Source organism: Pogoniulus pusillus, chromosome 1 (genome assembly GCF_015220805.1).
Source record: "Pogoniulus pusillus isolate bPogPus1 chromosome 1, bPogPus1.pri, whole genome shotgun sequence".
Lineage (NCBI taxonomy): Eukaryota > Metazoa > Chordata > Aves > Piciformes > Lybiidae > Pogoniulus > Pogoniulus pusillus.
This window is the reverse complement of record NC_087264.1, coordinates 32,345,000-32,355,439: the sequence shown is the minus strand read 5'-3', so window position 1 is coordinate 32,355,439 and position 10,440 is coordinate 32,345,000. Positions and strand designations below refer to the sequence as shown.

Below are 10,440 nucleotides of genomic sequence, written 5' to 3'. Positions count from 1 at the left end.
ATACATCACCTTTAGATCTTTATTTAGATGCTTGAATGCAGAACTACAGCTCTGAAATCCTCGTGACTTTTTTACTACGATCACTTGAAAAATGTTGTGGCTCTTCATGGAATGTTGGTGGACAGCTTCATGACACTGGATTCTTTCTTACATCTTGTGATATTGATCATCCTGACGCTCTGAAGTCCTCACAACTTTGTTACTATAACTTGGTGTTTAGGTTGGAAGGGGCCTTCAAAGGCCATTTAGTCCAAACTTCCTGCATTAAGCAGGGACACCTTTGACCAGATGAGGTTGCTCAGAGCCCCATCCCACTTGCCAGCTGATTTGGTTGGGAATTAATTGACCGAGGCAGGAATTATAAAAATAGAATTATTTTTTATTTTCCCAAAAATCTCCATCCCCAAACTATATACAGAACTAGTTAAGTTTAATTTGCAGGCTCTAATTCGGTTAGGAAATCTTCACAAGGATGCTTATGGGCAAGTTTAGTGACTTAAAGTCAGAAAATTTACAAAGCTAAGCTGCAAGACAGCTTTACCCCACTTATAAATCAGGCTGAGCAGAGGACCTAGAGAACAGCAGATTTTACTCACAGAAGTGAAGTAAGAATTTAGTGATGATCCCTGATGAAATTCTGTGCAGCAGCCTCTGAAACTGCAAGTTATATTCCAGATGTGGATCCACATAAGTAAACACCCACCCAAGTCAGTGTCTCAGACACAGCTCCACGAGGCAAAGGTGGTGGCAAGTCGCTGTCTTAGCAGCAGAGGGGGGAAAGCCAAACGGCTGTTGTGTTCCCCAGCTCAGGGCAGCGAGCAGGAAGCCAGGATGCGGTGTGGTGCGAGAGAAGCCAGGGCCGGGTGCCACTGGCAGCTCTCTCTCAAATGCACCTTAGGACTTGCTGAACTCTCAGACTCGTGGGGGAGCAGCACAAACCGTGCAAGAGTGGGATGGGAGCGGAACGGCACAGAACGGTGAGAACGCAGGAGCTGTTCTCCTGTCTTGGGTTCAAATGCAGGTTCCCAGAGGCTCTAATAAATTTAATAGACCCAATGACAATTTATAGAATTTATAGAGTGCCCTCCCCTCTTCCCCCTCCTTTTCCCAAAAGACAGGGAGAGAGAGAAAGGTAGGGACACCCAAATAAATCAATCTCACTCGATTTGGAAGTTAAAAAAAGGGAAAAGTTTAACAATAACTTAGAAAAGGTATTGGAGGTAGGGGAGTTTACAAAGGATAAGGAAGGGAAAACAGCAAAATACAAAAAGGGATGGATACAACCCGAGCAATGTGATGGTGTCTCTGCCTCGTGGCTGCCACGTGGTGTGCTGGTATGCAGTGTGAGTGTGTGTGGCAAGAGGGAGCGCAGGAAAGAGAGGAAGAGACAGGCAGCTCCTGCCTCTTTTATACCACAGGAAGTGGGGGGAGTGGGCTAACCATCACCTGGAGTGTGGCCCACCCCTGGGGAGGGGCCAAGACCCCTAGGGTCAGGTTCAGGGTTACTCCCCCAGGAGTGTTAACCCTATACATCTCCTCACTCTATTTGTGGTGTTTTACAGACATTGTGTCTCTTGCCATATATATACTGGGGTGAAGAACCCAGCCAGTCACCAGGCAATTCCAGCATGGGCGCCTTTTGCTGTTCCCCCTTCAAGCCCGAGGGTTGGGGGGGAAAGTAGTTTTGTGTCTTCTTCCCCCATTTGAACCTCTGGAGACAGGGATGGGATAAGGGAGGAGAATGGATTTGGAGTGCCCCACAGCACCACCCAAATGCTTCTAGAGAATGGTCTGGAGTGGGGTAAATGCTTAGGCAGACAGCCCCCAAGGAAGTTGTGTGTTACTTGTATTTGCAATAACTAGAGTAGTTTTAAACCAGCTCAAGTACACAGTGAATGCTGTGCAGGCACAGCCCTGTTTTCCACTATGTTCTTTCGTAGTTGTACTCTATTTTTCTATGTTATTTATTTCCAGCTTCAGTCATAAGAGCCCATAATTACCTTTCTAAACACACTTTAAGTGGCCTACAAATTGCATATAGTTCAAGCAAGAGTAACTGCTGGTTAGCAGTGAGCGCCATAGACGAAACCTGATTTCACTGATGGACTCCCTAAAGACTATGATCACTTGCAAAATGTTGTGGCTATCCATAGAAAGTTGGTGGGCAGCTTCATGCCACTAGATTCTTCTTCTCATTGTGTGATACTGATCATCTTTAACTACAAGTTTTTTTATCCAGCATTCCATCACCACTCCAGGAGAAGGCCAAGATAACAATTTCATCTTCTTTGTCTTCCAGAGACTTCTATGCCAAAGCTGGATGTGGTCAGTGCTTTGGCATGAACTGTCAATTTCTGCTTGGCAGGAAGGAAGGAGGAGCCTGTATCAGCTGTATGAAAGGAAGCTGTAAGAGTTTTGTTTTTATGAGAGGGTCTCTTTGGTTATTCTTTCTTCTGTTGCCGTATTAGAACACACACATCATGCACTGGGGGTATTTACAGCACACACATAAGAATTTGTTCACAGACCTCAAAACAGAAAAGGAGAAAATCCTGCTCTCACATCTGGCAGTCATTTGTGCATCACACAACTGTGCATCTGAAAGTGTTTCATAAGCGATACACAGGGCCAAAACCATCCTGGGTGTAGCAGTGCTAACGTCAATTCCCTTACACCAGGAAGGATTTTTTTGTGCAGAATACAAAGTGCTTGCAGGAAAGACAGAGAAACAGTGGAGTATGGACACTTCTTATGTTCTTTAAACTGCTGGCAGCTGGTTGGCACCAGCAAGCTAGCTACATGCAATAAATGAGATGGACCATGGAAAAGAGCAGCTACAAGGAAAAATGAGGAAAGTGGTTCCAATAGGTATGAGACCATGTTGAGTTTTCCTGCTTGTAAAGAGAAAAGAGGGGCATGGTGTAGAAAAATGATAGCATCTCATGTCTTTTTAGGAAGCAATAATCATGTTGCCACTCTGCTCTGGTGAGACCTCAGCTAGATTACTGCACCCAGCTCTGGAGCCCTCAATGCAGGAAGGATATGGACCTGATGGAGAGGGTCCAAAAGAGGTCAAAAAAAATAATCAGGGAATGGAACACCTCTGCTATGAGGACAGTCTGAGGGAGCTGCAGATGTTCAGCCTGGAGAAGAGAAGGCTCCAGGCAGACCTAATAGCAGCCTGCCAGCACCTGAAGGTTGCAGAGGGACTGTTTGCAAAGGCCTGCAGGGACAGGACAAGGGCAGTGGCTTGAAATGAGAGCAGAGCAGATTGAGATTGGCTGGGAGGAACAAGTTGTGAGGGTGCTGGAACACTTCAACAGGTTGCCCAGGGAAGTGGTTGAAGCCCCATCCTAGAGCTATTGAAGGTTAGGCTGGACAGAGCTCTGTAGGGAGTTGCAGGTCCCATCCAACCTAGACCATTCTATGACCATGTTTCTCCCCATGACTAGAAGCAGATTGTTGCAATCTACTGTTGCCGCTTCAGACTAACCTTTTTCCTGGTGTGCTCACACCAATGAATGCTAATGCCCCATATTGCTTAACCTCTTCAGTAATGGGGCAGAGTGTATCCAGCAAAACATTGCAGACAGTACACCAGGGTTGTGCTGCCTCAAAGAGATGTTAACAGGCAGGACTCTCAGAAAGTTGAAGTGCAAACTCCTGCACCTAAGGAGGATTAAACCCATACACCAGGAGAAGCTGAGGGCCAACTGTCTGGAAAGCAGCTTAGCAGAGGCGCATTGATGCATGTTGGTGGGCAAGGAAATGAAGATAAGCCAGCAAAGAGGGCAAACAACCAACATACTGGGCTGTGTTAGGAAGATCACTGCCATGCATTGCCAAGGCCATATTTGAGTGTTAGGTCCAGTTCTGGCTTTCCCACTACAAGAGATGTGGGCTTAGGGCCAGTGCAGCAAAGAGAGATGATAACAATTAAGGGACTAGAGCATCTGCCAGACAAGGAGGGGCTGAGGGAATCAGGATTTTTCAGCCTGGAGAAGAGCATCTGGGGGCATCTTATCAATGTGTACCAACAACAAGGGGGCAGTAAAGAAAACGAAGCCAGCTTCTGCTCAGTGGTGCTCAGTCAATAGGTAATAGGAACTGAAGCAGAGGAAATGGTATTTACTCAGGAGAAGAACAAATCAGCATGAAGCAGGTTGCACAGAGAGGTCATGAAGTCTCCACCCTTGGAAATACTCCGAACTCACCTTGCCAAAGCCCTGAGCATCAGCAACTGTTGCTGTCATTGACCCTGCTTGAGCAGGTGGTTGGATTGAGCAATCTCCCAGAAGTCTCTTCCCACCTTAACTACTCTGTGATGCTAGGAGATGCTGCTGAGGTGTACATAAGGCACACGGTATCACTACAGGTTCATAGGGGTGTGGCTAATACATAATACAGGAAGATTTTGTTTGTGTTAGACTGAGATGTGGTAGAGCTGAGTCTGAGCAGCTGCAGTATTCAACATGATAAAAAATGAGGCTTTACCAAACAATGGTTTTCAGCTAAAACTGGGTTGTCATCTAAGCTACTGTAGCACAGCTTTTGCCTTGAGAAGGCAAAGGGGTAAGGTCACACACAGAGGTCAGTCACCTCTGCTGCTGGTGACATGCTACATATCTTCAAATAATCACTAAATCTTCCTTGTCTTGCTTTAACCAAATTGTACCATGAGGATAATCACAGCTCGCTGTGCTTTCCAAAGCAGCTCAGGGGGGTTCCTGCAGGTTTGTCTGAAAATGCAGACCACTCTTTTGTCTGACATGTGGAAAGGTTTATGAATACTCCACCAGGCAGGATTTCCTCAGCTGTAGGTAACATGGGGTTGACATTTGGCTCTGACATTTAACAGATGAGAATTCTTATTGCTTTATTGTCCTCAGCCTGCACTCCTGAGGCCTCCTTTCTGCATTTAAGGTAGGTGACTGAGGAAGAGTAACCTTATGTATTCCTAAAGCCAGCCTCTGTGAGCACACCCCATAGTCTTCGCTAAACAGTTGCCTGTTTTGATTAAGAGCGGAAATAGATCTCCAAAGATCAGAGGGTTCATGGGTAGCTAAATGAGCTTAGAGGCACATGGATGAGAAAGAAAAGGTTGGGGCATGGATCTGAGGCAAATGCAGTGGAGCAGCTGTCTAAGTTGTATTTTTAAAGGCTATTTTTGAAAGAAAGCTGACTAAACAATTCTAGTCTGTTCAGAGCTGAAGCTGCTAGCAGTAAATGGGGAGGTCAAAAAGGGGCAGGGATATGGATAATGAAACAACTGGGACAGAGGCTATGAAATTCCTCTGTGTGTGTTTCAAGGGATGCCCTCTCAGACTTTCCCTACACTAGTCCCTTAAATTAAGTCCTTACTGTAAGCTGGAGAGCATCAGGGGTGCTTCTGAAATCTGAGGATCTTCCCATTATCACATTTAAATGACCCTGAAAAATAAAAGGGGAGCAGTGACATAGAGAATGGATCAACTTGTACAGAGCCTGTGTGTTTCAAAGGATACCATCTTAGACTCTCTCTAGACTGGTCCCTTGAATTGAGCCATTACTGTAAGCTGGAGAACACCAGGGGTGCTTCTGAAATGCCCAAGATCTTTCCACCATGTCATTTAAACTGTGTTCTTACCCTGAAATCTTGGACTCTGTGATCCTCAAGATCCCTTCCAACCTGGTATTCTATGAATGTATGAATCTATGACTAATTAACATGCTTGGATCTCCTGGAAACATGGATCATTTCCTCCTAACAGAGAGTAAAATTCCCAGGAGCACCTACCTAGGTGACTTACACAGCAGAAATAGTCCTCTCTGGAAAGGGCAGGAACAATCTGCAGTTCTTATGCTGTCACCTGGATTTTCCATCTCCTGCTGGCTGCAGAACCTCTCTTGGTTTTTAGGTTTTTTGTCCTCACTGCTTGTCAGCAGAGGTTCCTTGGAGCACTCCCTAATTACCAGCGTTCAAAATAGGCAGAGTACTTTAGCCAGCACTTGAATTTACCTCATGTGGATTAAGAAGCATCCCTGTGAGCCATTCCAGTGGTAGAGATGCACAAAGGGGAATGTCTCATGGACAAGTCAGGAGAAAGCTGGGGGAAACATCCAGAAGCACAGACTGATGGCTGTAAAACTGATATTTCTCTGAGTTTTGTGATGCTGAATTCTGGTATTAGAAACCTTAGTTTTTGTGGATGCTCCTTTGTGTCCTAAGGAAGGTTCCTGTTGTACAGCTTACTGAGAAGGACCATGCTGTTTGCCAAAGAGCCAGTTACAGCAGAACCAAATAAGATATCTTATAAGACATACAACAAAATCCTAGAAACAGAAATCACACAGCTCAGTAAACCTCAACCACAGAAATTCAGGGCACCTTTGTGGCTTCAGTGCAATAAATGAAATCCTTGATAAACCTCAGAACTTCAGCCTTAGTCCCAGATCAATTTAAATGGCTTCAGAGCTCACCTATGCTCCTTGCAAACAATACCTGTACTTTACTGACCGTGCTGTCCTGTGCAGAGGAAGGAGCATGACTGATCTTCCTTCCCTGTCTCTCTGTGCCTCTGGCTTTTAATCCTCTAGAAAAGGAATTCTTGCACTTAACCCACACAGAGGCTGCAATTGCTGCTGGTACTTACAGTAGCCACAAAACTAAGAGGAGGTTGTGGCAGGCAAAGCTTAACCCAAAGTGATAAACCACGTCAGAGGTTCAAGGAACAGTTCGGGTTGGGCAGGACCTTAAGGATCTTCTAGTTCAAATCCCTCTGCCATGGGCAGGGGCACCTCCAGCTAGACTAACCTGGCCCTGAACACCTCCAAGAAGAAGACATCCACAAACCTGTTCCAGTGTCTCCCTAGCCTTGCAGCTAGGGATACTACCAATTTAAATCCATTTTTTTTTAAGCTGTGTGGTCATTTTTAAAGGTTTATCACTTTAAATGGACCTTCTGAAGAACTTCTGTGTCTTTTTCTTGAAATTCTCTTCCTGAACAGTGTTACAGGCTGCCCAGGTGGGTTGTGGAGTTTCCCTCTCTGGAGATATTTAAAACCTGCCTGGACAGATTCCTGTGTGATCTGCTCTGCAGAATGAGCTATCAAGGTCCCTTCCAGCCTCAGACATTCTGTGATTCTGTTTGATCCTATTTAGTGGGAACAAGATCAGGTTACAGGATCTTTATCTCTCTCTAGACATATATAAAAATGATATATTAAGGATATATCCTTAATAAAGATTACACCAGAGTTGGATGAGAATATATATTTTTATAGTTTGCTTCAAGAGAAACTGAATTCAATTGAGCCACAGCAATACAAACCAGTCCCCAGAAGGCAAGACCAAAAAAACTCTCTGTGTGTGCAGATGTAGAGATTTGAATTAAATTCAAGCTTATTATTTCTTTAATTGAGCCATTTCAGGCTGCAGAAATCAACGTTTGCAACTTCACACACAAACCAAAAAATAACATCCTCAGTCTAGCCACAGTCAACCACAGAATGACTAAATATAGCATCAGCTCCTCTTCAGGATGTGTCCACAATAACATATTACTCAAAATGTTCTGCTGCTATTCCCTACCTAATATTATGCCTCCAACAAAATGTGGAAGTTTAAAATATCTCTGTAATTATGGTAAACAGACAACAATCCCTGAAATTGCAGAGTGCTGTCTGCTGTTCCTAACTTACAGGCTGGATATAGAAAGCTAAGTTAAACAATTCTGCTTAGCACAGGCAGTCACATCCATGCAGGATTCCAGGTGCTGGGGAAGCAGAGAGAAATAATTGAATGGTTTAGGTTGGAAGGGATCTCAGAACTCATTTACTCCAACCTCCCCACCATGGGCAGGGACACCTAGACTCTGTGCTTTTAAGTATGGATGTTAACAAATTTCATCATGGTGACAAGTCAAGTTCCCTCTGCTCTGACACGACTTTAAGCCCCACTTCTGACAGCTTCTCTAGACCTTTTCCCAGGTATTTTGCATGCAGTACTAATGCAGGTCAAAGAAAGCCTTTACTAGAAGCTGACCTCAGATGACACATGACATTTTAGTGTGAAAGCAGTCCCGGTTAATGACTTAAAACATTTCTTTCTTTGATTAAAGGTCATGTAGAATTGTTGAGGTTGGAAGAGACCTTGGAGATCACCAAGTCTGACCACTCGCCTAGAGCTCGCACTGCTGCTAAGCCACTGCCACTAAACCACCTCCCTCGGCACCACAGCAACCTGGTTTTTAAATACCTCCGGGGATGGGGACTTGTCCATGTCCCTAGGCAGCCTGATCCAGTGCTTGAGAACTCTTTCTGGTAAGAAATTGTTTCTAGTATTCAATCTGATCCTCCACTGGTACAACTTGAGGCCATTTCCTCTTGTCCTGTCACTTGTTGCAGTGAGAAGAGACCTCACTCCAACCACCTTTCAGGGAGCTGTAGAGAGACAGAAGCTCTCCTCTCAGCTCCCTCTTGTCCAGACTAAACAACCCCAGGTCTCTCAGGTGCTCCTCAACAGACCTGTTCTCCAGACCCTTCACCATCTCTGCTGCCCTGGCTTTAATTTTCAGAGGAACTCAGGCTTCTGAATGGAAATCACTCTTTAGCTGCTTGACTTGGATTTATCTCCTTTTAATTACCTCTTGTTAGCTTTAGCATTATAAAAAAAATGTAAGCACATATTCCTGTAATATTTCATCAAGTTCTGACTAAGAGAGAATCAGAAGTGCTCTGAAATGCACTATTACAAACAGGCATCAACTCTGAGACATTTTTGTGGTTTGGGAGAAAACTGACTTAAGTACATACGTCTGGAAAGTCCCCCCCAAGAAGCCACTTCTGTATTTTCAGGAAATGAAGCAAAAAAAAAAGAGAGAGAGCCTACTGCAATGCTTCTATTGTCCTTTATTTGTTTATTTTAGCCCCAGAACATGCAGAAATATGTGCTCTTAGGTGCAGTATTTAGAGCAGAAGGCATTGTTTGAAGATAAAATGGATGTTTATATATAAAAAACCCTGTTCTTAATGATGTTTTTTAAGGCCAGTTGTAATGGTGTTAGGTTCTGTGAGACTGTGAAGAGTTGTGGGGGGGAGGGGATTTCAGAGCTTTGCAACTGTGGAACCAAGCCATGACCATAGCCATCCTCCTGAGTGCTCTGGGTTTGCTTCCTTGTTCTGGAATGGCCCAGGGAGAGTGCTTGAGAGATGAACCGCAGTGGGAAATGCCAGAGGATGCCTCTGGATAGAAAGGGTGTCTGAAAGAGCAGTATTCTCTCTGGAGAAGCGCTCCAGGCAAGTCCTGTTGCAGCCTTCTAGTAATTAAAGGGGGCACGTAAGAAAGATGGGGAGAATCTTTTTACAAGGGCATGTTGCAACAGAACAAGAGGTGGTGGTTTCAAACTACAAAAGAGGGGAAATTCAGGCAAGATACAAGGGAAGTGGTTGAGGCCCCATCCCTGGAGATATTGAAGGTGAGGCTGGACAGGACTCTGGGCAATTTGATCTAGTTGGTGTCCCTGCTTACTGCAAAGGGGCTTGGACTGGGCAACCTTTGGAGGCCCCTTCCAGCCCAGACCTTTCTATGATTCTAGCATGAGAACAGCTACATTAGATCTGAAAGTCCAGGCAAGCCCACAGCCTGTCTCCAGCACTTAAGAATCTAAGAATGGGATGAGGATATTGTCAGCATTCTCTGGTACCTGAAAGATCCTGATAGCCAGCAGCTTGGAATTCAGACATCTCTTTACATGTGAGCAGAACAGACTCTGCTTTGTCTAGCCACACATTCTACCTCCAACAAAGTCTATGACTGGATGCATAAAAACACAGGAAGGACACAGACCTGATGGAGAGGATCCAGAGGAGGGACAAGAAAATGATCAGGGGTTGGAGCACTTCTGCCATGGGGACAGGCTAAGGAAGCTGGGGTTATGCAGCCTGGAGAAGATAAGGCTCCAGGCAGACCTAATAGCAGCCTGCCAGCACCTGAAGGGGCTACAGGAAGGCTGCAGAGGGACTGTTTGCAAAGGCCTGCAGGGACAGGACAAGGGCAGTGGCTTGAAATGAGAGCAGAGCAGATTGAGATTGGCTGGGAGGAACAAGTTGTGCACCATGAGGGTGCTGGAACACTTCAACAGGATGCCCAGGGAGGTAGTTGAGGCTCCGCCCCTGTATATATTCAAGGTCAGGCTGGACAAGGCTGTGAGCAACCTGATCTAGTGGAGGATGTCCCTGCTGCCTGCAGCAGGGGTGGGCAGGATGACCTTTGGAGGTCACTTCCAATCCAGATCATTCTATGATTCTTGGGTCCCTTCCAACCCCTCCTAATATACCCTCTAGCATTTGGCCTCTATTCTTTCAAACTTGCTAAGCCTGATAATGTTTGCTCAGGACACCTCCAACAGGTTTCTGACAGCTGTGCTGGGAATTAACAATCTGTTATGAATTATGACTATT

At 45.2% G+C, this 10,440-nt stretch overlaps 1 long non-coding RNA gene across 1 annotated transcript; it reads left to right on the top strand.

Moving 5' to 3' along the window:
- The first annotated feature begins 2,330 nt into the window (after window positions 1-2,330).
- On the top strand, window positions 2,331-8,991 carry LOC135180731 (uncharacterized). Its single transcript, XR_010304544.1, has 3 exons — window positions 2,331-2,406; window positions 8,100-8,301; window positions 8,386-8,991. It is a non-coding gene; the product is annotated as an uncharacterized LOC135180731 (long non-coding RNA).
- Window positions 8,992-10,440: the final 1,449 nt, after the last annotated feature.